We start from the raw sequence: 18,021 nt of genomic DNA on the forward strand, positions 1-18,021 counted from the left end.
GAATCATATTTCAAAGAGATATCTGCATCCCCATATTCATTGCAGCATTATTCATAATAGCCAATGTATGGAAACAACCTAAGTGTGTGTCAGTGAATGAATATATAAAGAAAATGGAATATTATTCACCTTTAAAAAAGAAAGAAATCCTGTCATTTGTGACAACATGAATGAACCTGGAGGACATTATGCTAAGTGAAATAAGACAGACACAGAAAGACAAATACTGCATGATATCACCTGTCTATAGAATCTTACTTTTAAAAAAGTTGAATTTGGGACTTCCCTGGTGGTCCAGTGGGTAAGACTCTGCACTCCCAATGCATGGGGCCTGGGTTCAATCCCTGGTCAGGGAACTAGATCCCATGTGCATGCTGCAACTAAGAGTTTGCATGCCACAACTAAGAAGTCTGCGTGCCACAACTAAAGATCCTGCATGCTGCAATCCTGCATGCTGCAATGAAGATCCCGTGTGCTGCTGTTGGTGGGAATGTACATTGATACAGCCACTATGGAGAACAGTATGGAGGTTCCTTAAAAAACTAAAAATAGAACTACCATACGACCCAGCAATCCCACTACTGGGCATATACCCTGAGAAAACCATCATTCAAAAAGAGTCATGTACCACAGTGTTCATTGCAGCTCTATTTACAATAGCCAGGACATGGAAACAACCTAAGTGTCCATCAACAGATGAATGGATAAAGAAGATGTGGCATGTATATACAATGGAATATTACTCAGCCATAAAAAGAAACGAAATTGAGTTATTTGTAGTGAGGTGGATGGACCTAGAGTCTGTCATACAGAGTGAAGTAAGTCAGAAAGAGAAGAACAAATACCGTATGCTAACACATACATATGGAATCTGAAAAAAAATGGTCATGAAGAACCTAGGGGCAAGACGGGAATAAAGACGCAGACCTACTAGAGAATGGACTTGAGGATACGGGGAGGGGGAAGGGTAAGCTGGGACAAAATGAGAGAGTGGCATGGACATATATACACTACCAAACGTAAAAGATAGCTAGTGGGAAGCAACCGCATAGCACAGGGAGATCAGCTCAGTGCTTTGTGACCACCTAGAGGGGTGGGATAGGGAGGGTGGGAGGGAGGGAGACACAAGAGGGAAGAGATATGGGGACATACACATATGTATAACTGATTCACTTTGTTATAAAGCAGAAACTAACACACCATTGTAAAGCAATTGTACTCCAATAAAGATGCTAAAAAAAAAAAAAAAAAAGATCCCGTGTGCTGCAACTAAGACCTGGCGCAGCCAAAATAAATAAATAAATAAATATTAAAGAAAGAAAGTTTAACTCATAGAACTAGAGATAGGAAAGAGAAAAGTGGTTGCTAGGGGCTGAGGGAATAGGGAGAGTTTGTTAAAATGGTTTAAACTTTCAGTTATAAAATGAATAAGGTTTGAGGATCTAATGTATAACATGGTGAGTATAGTTGATAACATTGTATTGTATAATTGAAATTTGCTAAGAGAGTAGAATTTAAATGTTCTCACCAAAAAAAAAAGTAAATATGCAAGATGATAGATGTGTTAATTAACTTGATGGGGGGAATCCTTTCACAATGTATATGTATATCAAACCATCATGTTGTATACTTTAAATATCTTACAGTTTTGTCAATTATACCTCAATGAAGCCAGAAAAAAATAAAGCACTTACAGCTCAGAGAGAGTGATATTCTTACACATTTTGAAATAGGAGAATCAAGAAGTGATATATTAAAATTGTATTAAGTGCTAGGCAGACCACAGAAAATAATAGAAATGATGCTCGTTTGTGTAGAAAGGAACTCTCCATGATGGGACTAGCATCAATACAGGGCCTCATGAGATAAAGTATAAGACACAGTCTGGAAAGAGCAAGAAGTCAAGTGTAACTGGTGCAATAGAACCCTTAGGGGACTGTAATAAGAGAAGCTAGAAAAAGCATCTCAGGGCCATGTGGTCTGTCCTTGAGTAATATGTTACTAGATGTTTTAGTTGATGGCATGGTCTAAGTTCAGAAAGAATATATACCAAACTTCTAACACTGTGCTCACCTCTCACAAGGAATGAAGATATGGGTGAGGATATGGGGGACAGATTTTCACCTTTTACTTTTTACACTTCTATATACTTTTAATTTGTCACAATACACATGCACTACTTCTGAAACAAGACAAAAATAATTTAGTATCATTCTTTATCTTACTGTCTTTTTAAATTGTAGTTGAAAATACATGTACAAATTAGTTTCCTCATACTCAGCACATATGTTTACTGCTCATATGTTGCTTGATCTCTGCTGCTATCTGAGACACACTAGAATATAAAAATTTCATACAAGTTGAGTTATTTGTGAGGGGTAACAGGGTGGTGGAAGTGAGCCATGTGGCACTGACCCCAGTAGACTGTCACCTTCTTGAGGTTAGGACTGTGTCTACAACACAGTAGGTACTCCAACAGTATTTGTTTAATCCAACAATATTTGTTTAATGAATAGCTATAAGGTTTCCTCCTCTAAGTACTATCAGTCTCCTTGCTGCAATTCAAGGGGGTACAGGTCAGTCATATTTTCTGAGTATTCCCAAAGTGGATATCTGTTATTTTTGACGATCAGCACAGGGAGAGAAGTTCCCTGACATTTCTTTGAGAAGCCACCCTCCTCTATTCTGAACACTCAGAGTTGGTTTGGGCTGACACCTCTCCCAACTCTATAGAGCTAGGCCTTGCTTCTCCTGAGCCATCAGCACCTGGCCGTCCTGCTTAAGCCATTAATAAACCAATTACAACCCTCAAAGACTCTTGCTTTTCTGATTCTAATATATCCCCACATTTTCTCTATATTCTAAACTGCCTTAGTTGTAGTTTTAATATATTTTTGCCTCCAAAATGAGTTATGCACAGCTATATAACAAGGTGTCACACAGTATTCATATGAATGACTGGATGATCTAGAAATATATAGGTTTTTATATAAATTATTTTAGTTTGGACCTAAATTCTATAAGATAATGATTATTCATTATTAATTAGATGGTCAATCTTTTCTTTTTGGTAGTCAACTCTAGTAGATTTTATTTGGTTTACAGTTTCCCCTACTATTCTTTAGAAATTTTACTTTGTAAGGAAACATTTTCCCTTTTTGTTGCACATTCCTCCCCCAAGACAGTAACATCCCATGTCTTAGACTCTGGAATCACCAGTGTACATTTACTACTTTCCTTTTTATCAAGCTCAAATTTATATCCCAAGACAGTTCAGTTCAAGCAGTGTTCAGTGTTATAATTCTTCCTCAAAAGATTGGAAAAAGAAAAAAATAATATTGCAATGCCTTTTCTAGCCATCAGCCTACATTTTTTACTCCACTTAACAATAGAAAAATTGAGTTGATCAGAATTCTCCCATTAAAATGCAAAGCAAAATGAAACAGACATGTACTGGTGTGCTTTTTTCTTTGTACTTGATTATTAGTAAAGTCCACCCTTGGTCAGGAGGATTTATGTATAAAACAGTGAGAAAGTGGTAACTTGACTAGAATAAGGTTCTGTTCTTTTATTCCAAAAAGTCGGATAGGGTTTTGTGTTTTCTTCCCACTGTAAGGTGTTCTTCTGTTCTGCTATTCTTTCTAATAGCTTTTCTAAGTTGATCCCTACCCTCTCAAACATACCACTCACTCCTACCCTGAACTGCCCAGATTTTCATGTGCTCAAAACAGGCCAATAATGGTACCACCTTTATTTGTTGCATTGACTTGAGAAATCATTTGTTCTGAGATATGGTGCAGCCACATGAGATTTCTGTGATCATGTCATGGCCAATAAAGGATTATTTAAACCAACTACTATTTCTTCAAGAAAGCAGAAATTATCTATGCATTGATAAAAGCTGGACATTTACATATCATGGCTGATTTGCCTCTTCTTGAATTTTTCCCCTAACTCAAATATTTGCAACATTTCTTGCATAGGTATCTAAAACAGTAATTTTGTAGAGTTTTTATAACTGGCATATTAGAGGCATATGATGCTTCCCTTCCTCTTTTAAACATTCTAATATTCAAAAATTAAAATAAGTTTATGATAATATGATGGCTATTTTTATTTGTTAAGTAGTTGGAAAACATAGAAAACTGAGTATTCAGGATATCAGCATGTGAGGAGTGACTAGTGGGTATGAATTACAGATCTCTGCGGCCAAAGTGGTCCTATAATGTGTTCTAGCCAAGTGTATGACATAATCTTTATTAACTATTCTCCTCTTCTCCTCAGAAAAGGATAATTATATATTTTCTTGAAAACCAGAAATATAAGCCAGTTCATAAAATACTAGTAAGTATGATTAACCAATTTGATAATCAGAAATTATTCTTTTCTTTTGAATATCTAGAATACTATTTTCATTATTAAAGAGGGGATAATAGAATTGTATAGACATGTTTTCCTTTATAACCTGTAATATTTAATATATCCCAAGACTAACCCTCTGAGACTCTGTAACAAAACATGCAGATCTAACCATGTTACTTATCAATGCTTAAGTGCTTGGAAATATATTTAAACATTTTTTTTTTATTCCTATGTCAAATTCTATCAGGGCAAAAAAGCAAAGCACTTATTTTCAAACGTTTGTTAGTGGCCTAAATGAAAAATGTAAAGCATATCCTCCCAAAATAGTCTATGTTGAATGAGCAATTTTCTCTCAGTGCAACTTCTTAGCCTAAATTTTGTGCACAGTGATCATGGCTTCTGTGCAATTTATGGCATATGCATTACGATAGATCTCAAGTAAATTATGAACTCTGTGTGTTACCAAGGCACTGTCAAACTCTGATTGATTTGGACAGTTTGTAGTTAATCAACTTCATTTCCAATTCTGTCTCTTCATCCAATTTCAAACCTTTCTATATTGAAAGACTGTTTTCAATTAGTAGGAAGGATGAAACAAAAAGAATTAATTACAAAAGTGACAATCCCCATTTAAGTCTTCATAGTGGAGCAATTATGTATCTTAAAAGTTAAGAAATTGAAGAGTTGTATTTGTCTAATATGTTATGTCCTTGATATGTATCTTATATATATTAACTTGACGTAGGTATGCCATTACAGTATGGAATAAAATGCAGTGATTAAAGTTATCTGTAGTTACCATAAGTTAAATAAGAGAAGACCGATTTCCTTAGGTATTTTAACTTAGTATTTAATTAAGAATTGGATTTGTTTTCTGAATAAGTATGACATATTTTAGAAAATCTTGTGATAAGACATTTATTAATTTAGTGAATCTTACAAATATGAGAAGCATGGATAATTTTTTAAAGCCTACTAGATAATTCAGATATAATAAGCCTCCACCGGCCAACCTTAGCCCATCTTGTTGCTCTCCAAGGTCCTGTAAACCTGACCACAACAACCAACGTGAGGCAAGTTTGCATAGCAAGTAAGCGTTGGGAGATACACAGATCTACTATAAATGTCTACCCCTGCCATAACTAGGCATGATTTTGGCAAGGATTTTTTAAGCTCTATCTTCCTCAGTTAAGACGTTTATAAAATGAGGATGATACCATAAAATCTACAGGGAAGAGTCAAGGATTAAAGAGGGAATGTACGTAAAATGTTTAACCCAGTACCTGGCATAGTGAATAATTATTTATCACTGTTATAATAATAGTGATGTTAGGTACAGGTAAAATCAATAACCCAGGTCCTCAAACTTCACACCTGTATTATTATAACAGGATATTATTGTGCATGGGTTTCTGAAAGTGAGAGGGAAATTTGAGATCATTGATTTGGTCTTTAAATACATTGAGTTTGAAATCTCAGTGGAGCTTCTAGTTGGAAATTCAAGAAGGCAGATAAGATAGGGTTATATGAAAATACCTGGAAGTTTATCAATGTCAAGGGGAGATTTGTAGTTTGGTAGTTTTTTAGGGAATTTTTCTCTGAAGTCAGTAGATGAAATCCCAGATAGAGAAGAGACAGAGACAGGAGCTCAGCACAAGACCTAAAAAATTGCCTCAAAGGTGAAAAAAGTTTAAAAAGAATGCAGAACAGAATGTAAGACAATGGAGACTGTAAGGCAGACAAAAACTTGGAGAAAAAAGAATCGAGAACCCAATAGATATCAAAATAGTGTAAAAACGACTGAAATTAAAACAGTGTGCTAATGGCACAGGAATAGTGAAATACTAAGTCAGACAGAGCACAGACTCAAATAAATTAAGTGTAGATGAAGATGGCATTTCAAATCAGTGGCAAAATATGGCTTTGTGAATAAATGGTTTGAAAACTATTGAATGATCTTTAGAGGGCAAGAGAATTATATTTTTATCTTATACCACTCGCATCTAAACATCCACACTTAATAGATTAAAGGTCTAGATATAAAAATGTACCAAATGGATAGGTACAGAATGATACAGAACTCAGGATCCACATACACACACAAAAAAGATTTGAATTATAACAGTGTACTAATTCTCTATTAAAAATTATCGTAAGCAACATTTTATAATAAATAATAGGGGGAAATATTTTTACATATGCAAAACCCAAAGGTTAATATTTATAAAATGCAAAGAGGTCCTATAAATCAACTTCTAAAAAGTTCAGTCATCCCAAGGGAAAAATGAACAAAGTATATATACAATAAAATCCCAGATAAAAATTGCAAGTAACCAGTGGACACACGAAAATACTAACCTCTTAAAAATAGAGGTTTTTCTTCCTATCCCATGAGACTAAAAAATAAAAAAGATTAATACACCCAGTGTGGGTGATAGAATATAGAAATGTTACTCTCATATTCAGTTGGTGGGTGATAAACTGGTACAACTATTCTGGAGTCTAATAGGGTACTATTTATCAATATTATAAATGTGTATAGTCTACAGCCCAATAAACCCAGAAATACTAAAACCATTAACACTAAATCTCATGTGGAATTACAGCATAAAAGACTAGTTATAGACAATTTAGTTATGTTCATTAAAAGCTCATTATAGCAACAACAAAAAGACAAAATAAGTTTAACACTCTAAATATCCATTAATAGAGGAATTGTAAATCCAAAACCAAAATACTTCAGGGACTTCCCTGGTGGTCCAGCAGTTAAGACTCTGTGCTCCCAACGCAGGGGTCCCGGGTTCAATCCCTGGTCAGGGAACTAGATTGCGCATGCCGCAACTAAAGATCCCGCCTGCCACAACTAAAGATCCCTCATGCTGCAACTAAAAGATCCCGTGTGCCGCAACTAAGACCTGGCACAGCCAAATAAATATATAAATAAATAAATATTTTTAAAAATCCTTCAGAAAATTTTTAAATAGTATATCTAGTGACTCGAATATATATATTTAACATATCATTGGTCAGTAAAACAGGGTGAATTCATGCATGTAAATTCGTGCTGAAATAAAAGATTGCTTACAAACTATTATTACAATAGTTAGCCCTGAGAAGCTGAATCAGAGAGAAGGGAAATTATTATTAAAACCTTTAAAATTAGTTATGGTTTTGCCGGTTTGTGTGTACTCTCATTTTCCCGACATTTTCCTAAATGAATATGAGTTACATTTATAATATGTAATACTATATTTTAAAAATATGTTTCCTTGAATCAAGGTAGAGTTGGAATTGTGTAGTCAATACAAACATGCTTTATAAGCAGACTACCAAGATTCACGTCACAGTTAACCTATTTACATAACTTTCTACTTCATCAAGTTCTTTCACCTTTTTTTTAACTCAGCTTCCTCAATTGAAAAATGAGTGTGAAAATAACCCCTGTGTTGCACTGTTTTATGAAACATCAAATGAGACATCAATAAAATATTGAAGGTGAAGTACATGCTTAACTCCTGGCATATACTGAGACTTCAGTAAACATGCTGGTATGATTTTTATTGTTTTTGTTGGTGATATTGACAGGGAAGAGGAAGAGGAAGGGCTGGTTTTATTTGATGAGGTGAAATATAGCAACCAATTGAATGTGAAGTTTATTTCCCCAGTTTCTTGAAAAAGTAGGTTATATCAAGGTTATTTTTCTTTAATACTCCTTAAATCATCATGCCAGACTCACCTCCCCCTTCCCAGCAGTTCTTCTGGGTGACCAGCCAGTCTCTAGTTGTACTCTCCTCTGCCCCATCTTTCTGCCTTGGTGCCAGATCTTTCCACCAATGGGAGTAGCCTCACCACTTGTACAATTTGATCCATCTTCTAAAGAACAGGTCATTCCTGCAATACTCCTTCCATTCCCCATTCCTCAAGCTTTCTGCACTGTGTTAGCACATCCGTTCCGTCACTTGCTGCCTTCTGTTTTATATCATCATGATTTGTGTCAATGTAAATCATCCCATAAGATAAACTTCTTGATGATGACAGGAGACAAGGGAGGTGAAGGACGGTGGGATGTGTTAAACACGATGCCCACACAGAATGTGACAAAACAACTTATACACAGAAACCATTCAGTGATTATTAACTGATCTTAATACCATATGGGTGAGCTAGGGACGGGCAAATACAGCACTTAATTTTTTTGCCTAGGTAATGATGATACTATAAAGAAAATGGGGTAGTGGGGATTTCTGTTTAAAAATGAACAGGGAGAGAGCTTTCTATTTCAACTCCCACTCCCAAACTAAAGTAAAAATGAAAGCAACCAAAGCAGTGAAGTAAACCTCATTTTCAGTGAAGCTAGGAAAAAACAGCAACCCCAAACCACACAACATGAAGATTAGAGTAAAATTTGAAACACGTCAAGAGAGAGTATAGGGGAAAAAAAGTTGAAACTGTTTCTTCTTTTCAGAACAGAGGTTATCATTGTATGTGGCACAACCTTAAGGGACCAAGTAAACAATCCCTTACTTGAAGAGATGAGGTGTTTGTTTTTTTTTAATTGAAATATAATTGACACCTAATATAGGAACAGAATCTACAAAAGAGTGGATATATGTGTATGTATAACTGACTCACTTTGCTGTACAGCAGAAACTAACACAACATTGTAAATCAACTACACTCCAATAAAAAAATAATTAAAAATAAAGAAGAAAAGAAATTAATTGAAATATAACATTGTGTAAGCTTAAGGTGTATAATGTATTGATCTGATGTATTTGCATAGTGCAATATGATTACTATCACAGTGTTAGCACCTCTATCACTTGACATAATTTTGAGTGAGTGGATAAGCAGGGGAGTGCACCTGGGCTTCATTATCCATGCTAATGCTTAGATGTGGGTTAAAGAAAGACCTTAACTATGTGTATAGTTACAGGAAGTGGGTCGGTAGCATGAAATGGGTAAAGAAATAAGCATTGTGAGTACTCATTGCCTCCAGCTGCATAAATATAAATAAATGCTAAATTATAATACACAAAGCCTAGATGAAATTGATTATTTTAAAGGGAAACACAGATTTCTGAATTTATCTCAGAAGGTAGCAAAAGAAGTAACTGAAAATATGGTCAAAGAAAGGTCAGAGAGCTACCCCTGTAAAAGTTATGAGACTATGACAGTTTCACAGGTGAAATAATATCAACCTTTAGGAGTCTTTAGGAACCAGCCACAGACCATTAACAAAACTTTAAAGATTAAAAAAAAAAAACCCTTCCCAGTTCTTTCTACAAAGCCATAATAACTGTGATACCGAAGTATAATAAATACTGTCTCAAAAAAGAAAGAAAAAGTAGGGGGTGGGGATGGGGGAAGAGAGAGAAAGAGGAATAAAAGCAAAGCTCATTTATTAATATCAAGACCAAGACTCTGAGGGAAACATCAGTGAAGTTAATCTAGGAGCTTTCAAAGGGAATTATAAATAGGATTCAGCCTTGAGCTGCTGAGATGGTTCAATATTGAAAAATGTTTATATTGAGTTTAGAGGTGTATGCTTATCTCCACGAAAACTTAAATTAGTGTTTTATAAAATTAACATTCATTCTGGTAAAACTTACAGTAAAATAGGAATCAGTAGGCTAAACACACAGGTAAAGAAACACACACGCTTTTGGAAATGTTCTCATTAAAGACATAAGCCACGAAGGACCACCATGAATACATATATATAGAGAGAGAGAGGAATCGTTTGTAATGTTAACTAAACTATTCCAAAAATCACAAAAGTGGTAATATTTTTATAAATGTAGGAAGATTTAGTAAGAAGTTGAGAGTGGTGTATCTTTGCCCACAAACATTGTCTTCTCACTTACCTTCTAGGGAGAAGGAAGTCTTTATCAACTCAGCCCCTCTTTGACAGGTGTATGTCTATATACATGTGTATGAACGTGTATATGTTTAATGTAGAATTATGACACATTTAAAGTAGGCAAACTGGAGAATTAAGGTTAGCAACTTTGCATAACAAAGAGTCTAGATTATTTGGAGACAGTCAAAACAAATACAGAAGTAAAAAGGGCTTACTGGCAAAGGTGGGTGTGGTAGAAAGTAAAGAATTCTACAGTTTGAGAATCAAGCAGAGAGTCTGATTGTGTGATAAGGGGGAAATCTCCTAAAGAAATTTGCAGGTGTGACCCCCTTGTGGATGCACCAAGAGCAGCTGGGGGTGGGCAAGCCAATCAAACCCTTAAAAGCATGGAGGATAATTTCAGGAGAACAAGAGTGAACATGACATCTTCTAGTTAAATTTTGAACTCTAAACCTAACATTCCTAAGAGCTGAATAAAAATCCTTCGGAAATAATAGCAGATTACAGCATGCAATTGTGTCCAATAACCATTTCTTTACATTGGTGGAAGATGAAGACCATAGTAACTGCCACCGAACTTGGTGAAAAATACAAATGATGTTCTTTTCTTGGGAGGCATTAATTATGATTGTAAGTAGTGTGGTGGTAAAAAGTATCTGTTCAGGATTCTGAGACCCAGATTCAAATCCCAGAATTGAGCAAGTTTCTGAGCCTTCTGAGTATTGGTTCCTTACCTATAAAATGTGAATAATAATAGCATCTCTTACATAGTTTTGTTAAGAGCATGAAATAATAACATGTTTAATATAAAACTCAGATTTGTATGTACTCAATAAATACTGTTTATTTTTATGAAATACACCTGTGATAAGTTTCTTAGGAAATATGTTATGTCATTGTTTAGTTTGTCATCTCAATATATACAATTCTTTAGCTCCAACTTGTTTTATGAGCGTATGCCAGAAAAGCACTTTTTAATCCTAAACATATAATACAAGGTAAAACACTCTTTAATGTTGAAAGGTCCTCATATTTAGGTTTATAAAAGAACAACTCACAATTAGTTGTCACAAAAAACCTTTTAATTCCCATTTAAAATTTCACACACAATAAGGTGTAGATTGTGTTTAGTTTCATGGTGAGCAATTATCCAAAGAAAAGTTAAGAAGTAACACAGTTGTATTTCAGAAGGAACTGTGTTTACCCACTTTGCAAAATTGAAGAGGGAAATAATTTGGATGAGGAGATAGATTTCCCATTCTTTAAAAAAATGCTCAATTTCATTCACTCCCTGCTGTGTTTCCCTTCAAAGGGATGATCAGCTTTATACGTTTGTAATTTTTGCTCCATGGAACACACAAACATAACCTGAATACACCCCTATCATTTATTTTTGAAAGAGATATCCTGATTCCTTGCCAGATTGCTGTTTATATTGTTCATAAGACAGCCAGCCTGACAATACAGGATGAAAATAGCTTCCAGCCCTACCCATGAGTCCACTGAGCTATAAAACAACTTTGTTAACTTCACTTACTGGATTTTAAATTGTCATGTATTGGCAATATGTCACTGGCATTGACTTCCTGCCCTAGAGCTAAGGTTACTGCTGTAACTACTGGTTCATCCTTCAGCACCAGGTTTATAGCTCACTACTCTGGCCACTGTAAGAAGGTAATGTTTGAGAACTCTGCATCCATAGTACCATTTTTAGTACTACCCTGAAAACTGAATTATTGAGAATTTCATCTTGGAGCTTCTTCCAGCTATCTTTACAAATTCTCAGTGATTGAATAATTCTATCCAAAGACCCATTCAATCAGCAAATATTTATAGGCTCCACTACTGATGACTTGGAAGTTTTGATAAATAAAAAAGAAGATATGGTCTCTGCTCTTAAGTAGCTCATAACTTAACGGAAAAGACAAAACAAATGCATAGCTAACTGTTAGAAAAAACTAATCAACTATTCCAAATGTCTGACAAATTTGTCCAGTACTTGCTCTCCCCACTGTTACAATGTTAGTGTCAATTACCAGCTTTTGTCTAAAGCATTGCAGCAGCCTCTTTACTGGTCTCTGTTCCTTCAATCCATCTTCCCAGTGGCAATGAAAGTGACTCTCTGATACAGAAATATAATAATAGAGCCTCCATTTATCACATCCTTCAATGATTTCTTCAGTGTTTTTAGGACAAAGTTCAAATTTCTCAACATGGCTTATACGGTCTGCCTCTATCTGCACCCTGTTCTGCCTATCACTCCAGACTTAACTCTCACCATTCTCTGCCTTACCCTCTACACTATAACCAAGCCCCTGTATTCCCTAGAACTCCATCATCTCTTAAGCCTCTAAGCTGTGAAACATGTTAGTCCCACTACCTGAATCTTCTCCGCCTTTTTCACCCTACCCCCATACCTGAGCCTGGATAATTTCTACCTGATCTTCATGTATACGCAAAAATATTATTTCCTCTAGGAAAACTTCAGTGACCCATATATTTGATTACCTTCCCACTCTATCTCAATATGTTCATTTCACATCTTGTTGTTTATACTTTATCACTGTACTCTATTTTTACTGTCATTTTGGCTGAATATTAATGTTCCTAAGAACAGGGAGTGTTTCTGTCTAATTCATTACTGGACCTAGTATCCAGCTAGTTTGTAGCAGACTCCCAATAAATATCATGAATGAGTGAAGGAGTTCATAATTAAGTGTACAGAAGCTTAGAAAAAAAGAGATCAGTGTGACTAATCAGTGGAGGATCTGTGAAAAAGGATTTGATGAATAAATATGATTTTGACGAGGAGAAGAGAGACTTTCATATTAAGAAGAAGAAGCAAATTCATAGCAAAGACTACCATGATATATATTGACTAAGAAGCAGATTTTCATAACAAGAACTATGTATGCATGGTGTTACTAGTGGGAAACATAACTGGCTAGGTATGGTGAAGGCAGATCATGAAGAATCTTTAGCATAGACTGAGAAGCAAATAAGTTCACTGTGGATTTATTTATATTTTGCCTTCTCAGGACTTACTGTAATTTTTAATCAGTGGATGCTTGATATTGAACAAATTTGCAAAAATCATCATCATTATCTCATTGTATTGCCCCTTCCTCATTCTCTAGTCTTTCTTCATTCTCATTAAGTTCTAATTAAACCCATGATAGTACTTGTCATTCTTTGTTCCTCACTTTCATATTTTTCTTTGCATCGTCTATGTTGCACTGTTGGTTATTTCTTCAGATTGTCTGTACTTCTTTGAATAACAGTGGTGTACTTTTAATATTTAAAATTTTAACATGTTAAGAATATTTAGGGACTTCCCTGGCAGTCCAGTGGTTAAGAATCCACGCTTCCAATGCAGGGGGCACAGGTTTGATTTCTGGTTGTGCAACTAAGATCCCCCGTGCCACGGGGTGCAGCCAAAAATAAAAAGAATATTTATTTTACTTCCTTAATGTCTAATTCTATTATCTGAAGATCCTGGAGGTCTCACACTGCTGTTTGTATTTCTGCTGACTCTTGCTTATGATGGCGTCTTGCCTTAAGTGTTTTTTTAAGCCTGAAGTACCTAGACTTAAGCCATGGGAATTCTGTGCAGCCTGAGTTAAGAGGGTATCCCTCAAAAGAAAATTATTTTTGCTTCTGCCAAGTATCCTCATGTTCTACCAATCTGAGACTTTTTTATGCTAATTACTCATTTGGAAGTTTTCAGGACTACAAAGGAAGTATAAATTTTAACTACCCATTAGCATGAGGGCCTATCTAAGGTTACAAATCTTTAGGGGAGGCATTTTTTTCCCAACCAGAGCTCAAGCCAAAATAGCTAAGTTATCATATCTCTCCTTTCTGTTGGACAGAATTTTGTCTTTCTCTTTCCACCTTTTCATTAGGTTGTGGCCATTTGAGATTGCCAGATTTGTCAGTCTCAGCTCCAACATGGACCTCTCTCTGCAATAAGGCCTTCTTTTCTGTCTCTAAGTGTCCATTAAAAGACAAGCCTTTTGGTTACTAAGATTGGGAAACATCTTTAGGCAAATCACAATTTTAGTGTGGCTTATTACTCAAGAGTTTCTGAGCTCTTTCTTTTTGGTCACTGGAAAGTTTCCTTACATTCTCACAAGCTCAGCATTTGAGGGAATATTGTTGTATTTTAGCTAGTTGTTGCATTTCACCTACGTAATTTATAGGGGGAGAGCTTTTCTGACTATTTACTCAATCATATTGACATAAAGTCAAGTCCAGAGTTATTGTAATTTGATTCAGGAAGCAATGTTCTTAAACTATAGCATCCAGATAGGGTCTAATTTATATTGGTTTGCCTGGTTTTATCACTTTTAAGTCCCTTACCCTGGTAACCTCTCAGTCCTACATCTAGAACTAACCACATCTGTCAATCAGGGTTGTTGGTAGCAAATGACAGAAACTGTTTAAAAAAAAAAAAAAAAAAGAATTTTTTTGGAGAGATAGGGTAGACATATTTGGAGAGATACTGGGAATCAGTGACAGGCTGGCAGCCAAGCCTCGAAAATGGGAAAGAACAAAGAGAATTCTCGTGTGCCTCTTGTTCACGATTCAAAAATTCCCCTAGGGGCAATTATTCAGGCCTAAATATCTTCTCCATTCCCTGGCTGCATCTTAAAGGTGAGCCAGAAATCCCACTAAGATACTCCTGAAAGAGCTTCTCTAAAAGGGAGATGTGATACAGCAAAGCAATACAAAACAAAAAGACACCTTACCACACAGATGTGATGGACTAGCTGAAAGCCATGGTGACAGCTAAAATTGGCTTTCAAAGTCATAGAGTCATAAAACCCTTTTCTACCACAATTACTCTTAAATCAGGTCACTTCCATCTTAACAATTGGTGAGTTTTTGTTATTCTAAGTGCATGATTTTTTATGTTTCCTTCTTCTAAAAGTTTTACATGTTCATCCTATTACATTTCTACCATGTGCAAGGAGCATTTAGAATCTCAGTTGACTCATCCTTTATATCATTCATTTCCTCCTCCTTGTTATATTCTGTTTATGTTTCCTTGACCCTCATTGCTTATCATTTTTTGAACAAATATATAACCTCCTATTGCTATATTTCTGTCAATATACCCATACTTATCCTATTGATATTTAATTATAAAAGGTCTTCTTTTTTAATAAAAAGACATTTCTCATGCAGTCTGTAAGACAGAATGGAAAGAATCATGTTTTATATAATAGCACTTCCGTGAGTATTATTGTTCCTACTGTAAAGATAAGCAAACTATGGCTTAGGGAAATTTTTAAGAAAAGAATGTCCAAAGTTTACAGAGTTAGTTAGCAGCAAAGATAGGATCCAAAACAATTTATCTGACTATAAAGTTTTGCTGTTAGCAATTAGGTCATTCTGGTGTAGAATATCTAAGAATTGCTTCCAAATGTTCCCTACTATTAAATAGGTGTCTGTATGCCTCTTTATTACTTTCTAAGCTATAATATCTATTCATTCCTATTTTTAACAAATAGTAATTTGGTAACTTTGTGTCACATACTTTTCTAACTTCTTGGAATACATATGTAAATTAAAGGAAAAAACATCTCTATGCCCATTTGTCTTTGTAGCAGAGGTTGAAATAGATAATAGTAAATACAATGAATGTTCCTTATGTAGTATTTTAGATGGAGGTTAAGTACAATGAAAAAATAATTAAAAATAGTGTAGGGCAAGTAGGAAATGAGAATGCTAGGGAGTAAGAGTTGAGAGTTTGTTTCAAGTTGCAGGTATATATTAGATTGAAACATATACAATTGTTTTTGACTTATGAAAATAATTTCATAGGGGCCAGCCTATCTTGTTGGTCAAGGTAGACATCCTTAAGAAGGTGAGATTTAAGAAAAGACTTGAAGGGGCTAAGGGAATTAGCCACATAGGTAATTAGAGGAAGAATGATTTAGGTTCCTTCTGTGAATTACATATTCTCTCTTTCTCATTTCAGTTTAAAGCTCTCTTAATCTAACTCTTGGCCTCCTATTCTTCTAGTCTAAGACATTCATTGTTATATGTCAAAACCACCATTGTAGAAGTTTAAGTCATCAGAAAACCAAGTGTTTTCCATAATGCCGCCAGGGTTGTGAGCTTTTCACATATTCCTTCCTTTTCCAAATATAAAATACAATGAAAAACCCTTTATGAAACTTCAAGTTTAAAGTATTTCCCTCCCAATGATTCAGAAGAAGTAGATATACTTGCTTTCTTTCTTTTGGCCTATTGGTTACTGCCCCATGAAAAACAGGTATAGGGTGTTCAGGATGGTGAAGTCTGGAAGGCTCTATTATGATCTGATTATCCCTTCTGGATATCATCATCTGTACAGTAAAGGATTAACTCAGCAGGCCTTGGTTACTCAAACCCTGCATATTCCAAAGAAAGAACTGGCCCTTGACTAGCTCTGGAGAGAAAACTTTTGAATGCTGGAAATAGCCTGCCTGTTCTAAGTGTTTTGAGGATGTGTTGGTATGCCTGAGACTTTGGCCCATGCTCTATCTGTTTGACCTCTGGGGAGGCTGGAGATGAGTAACTAAGGTCAGTCACACAGGTGATGTATGCCTACATGGTTCACCTCCAATACACTTTGCACATTGTGTCAAACATTGTTCCTGGGAGAATTAAGCATTATCTGTGCCATTCCTCTGGGAGGGGATAACAGGAAGCTTGTGCCTGGTTTCTCTTGAACTCCACTCTGTGTGTACTTTCCCTTTCCTGATTGTAATTAATCTTTCACTGTAATGAACTATAATAACTGCGTATAACAACTTTTCTGAGTTTTGTGTGTCCTTCAAGTGAACTATTAAGACTGAGAGTTGTCTTGGGGACCCCCCAACATACCATCTACCAGAATTTATCTCTTCTTCCTGGGACACAGTAGCACCTCTCATTTTTAGTTCCAGGATCGGAGAATCCTTTACCATTGAATAGAGTTCAGGATAAGAGGTATGCAGTCTCTTAATGGTGTTTCAGAGCTCCCACCCCATCCCCATTTAATATTCCTCCACGTGTTAACATGTACAAAAATTTTTAATTCTTTTTCACATTTTCAGATCTCCCTATGCCAAACTTCATTCTAGTTTTATTGATGGATTGCTTCTCCTATTTTGATTAGGAATTTTTCATTTTGGAAAGTAAGCTGAGATGTAGAGATTTCAGCATTTTTAGCAAGCACCCTAGGTGCCTCTTATACATCCTAAAAGTTGTAAAGACAAAGTGCTCAATTACAGTCTCCTTGATCAGTTATCCATTCCACAAAGACTAGTGACCAAATTCTGTATAAATCTCCCATTTCCCCTATTTTATTTTCATAGTAAGAATTAACATTAAACATCTGACTTTTCATAATAAAATATATATAAACTGTAAGAATGTAGAAAACATACTCATTGCATGAAAGTTTAGACTATTCGTCTAGTATTATTCAAATCTTAAATGTTGTATCATGTTAGAAATATATAAAAGATCATACATTCTTTTACAAGTTATTTAAATCTTTTTAGTAAAAAAGTAGAGCTCTTAAAATTTTAAATACTGTTATCAATAAACTGACAAACCATTTTCTATAACAAATGTTACTTCTCTAGAAAGAAAGAGTAAATGGAATAATGGAATTGGGAAACATAAAAACCCAAACTGGCAAACAATTTTTTATCTCATATTTTCATTTTTTGAGTTGCATTTTGGTTATACATCACCCTCACAGTCACCTAACATTTTTTAAGTGAGCAGGAAAAGATGAAAATAAAGTTTAATTAATT

This window comes from Balaenoptera physalus, assembly GCF_965194825.1.
Source record: "Balaenoptera physalus genome assembly, chromosome: 3".
NCBI lineage: Eukaryota > Metazoa > Chordata > Mammalia > Artiodactyla > Balaenopteridae > Balaenoptera > Balaenoptera physalus.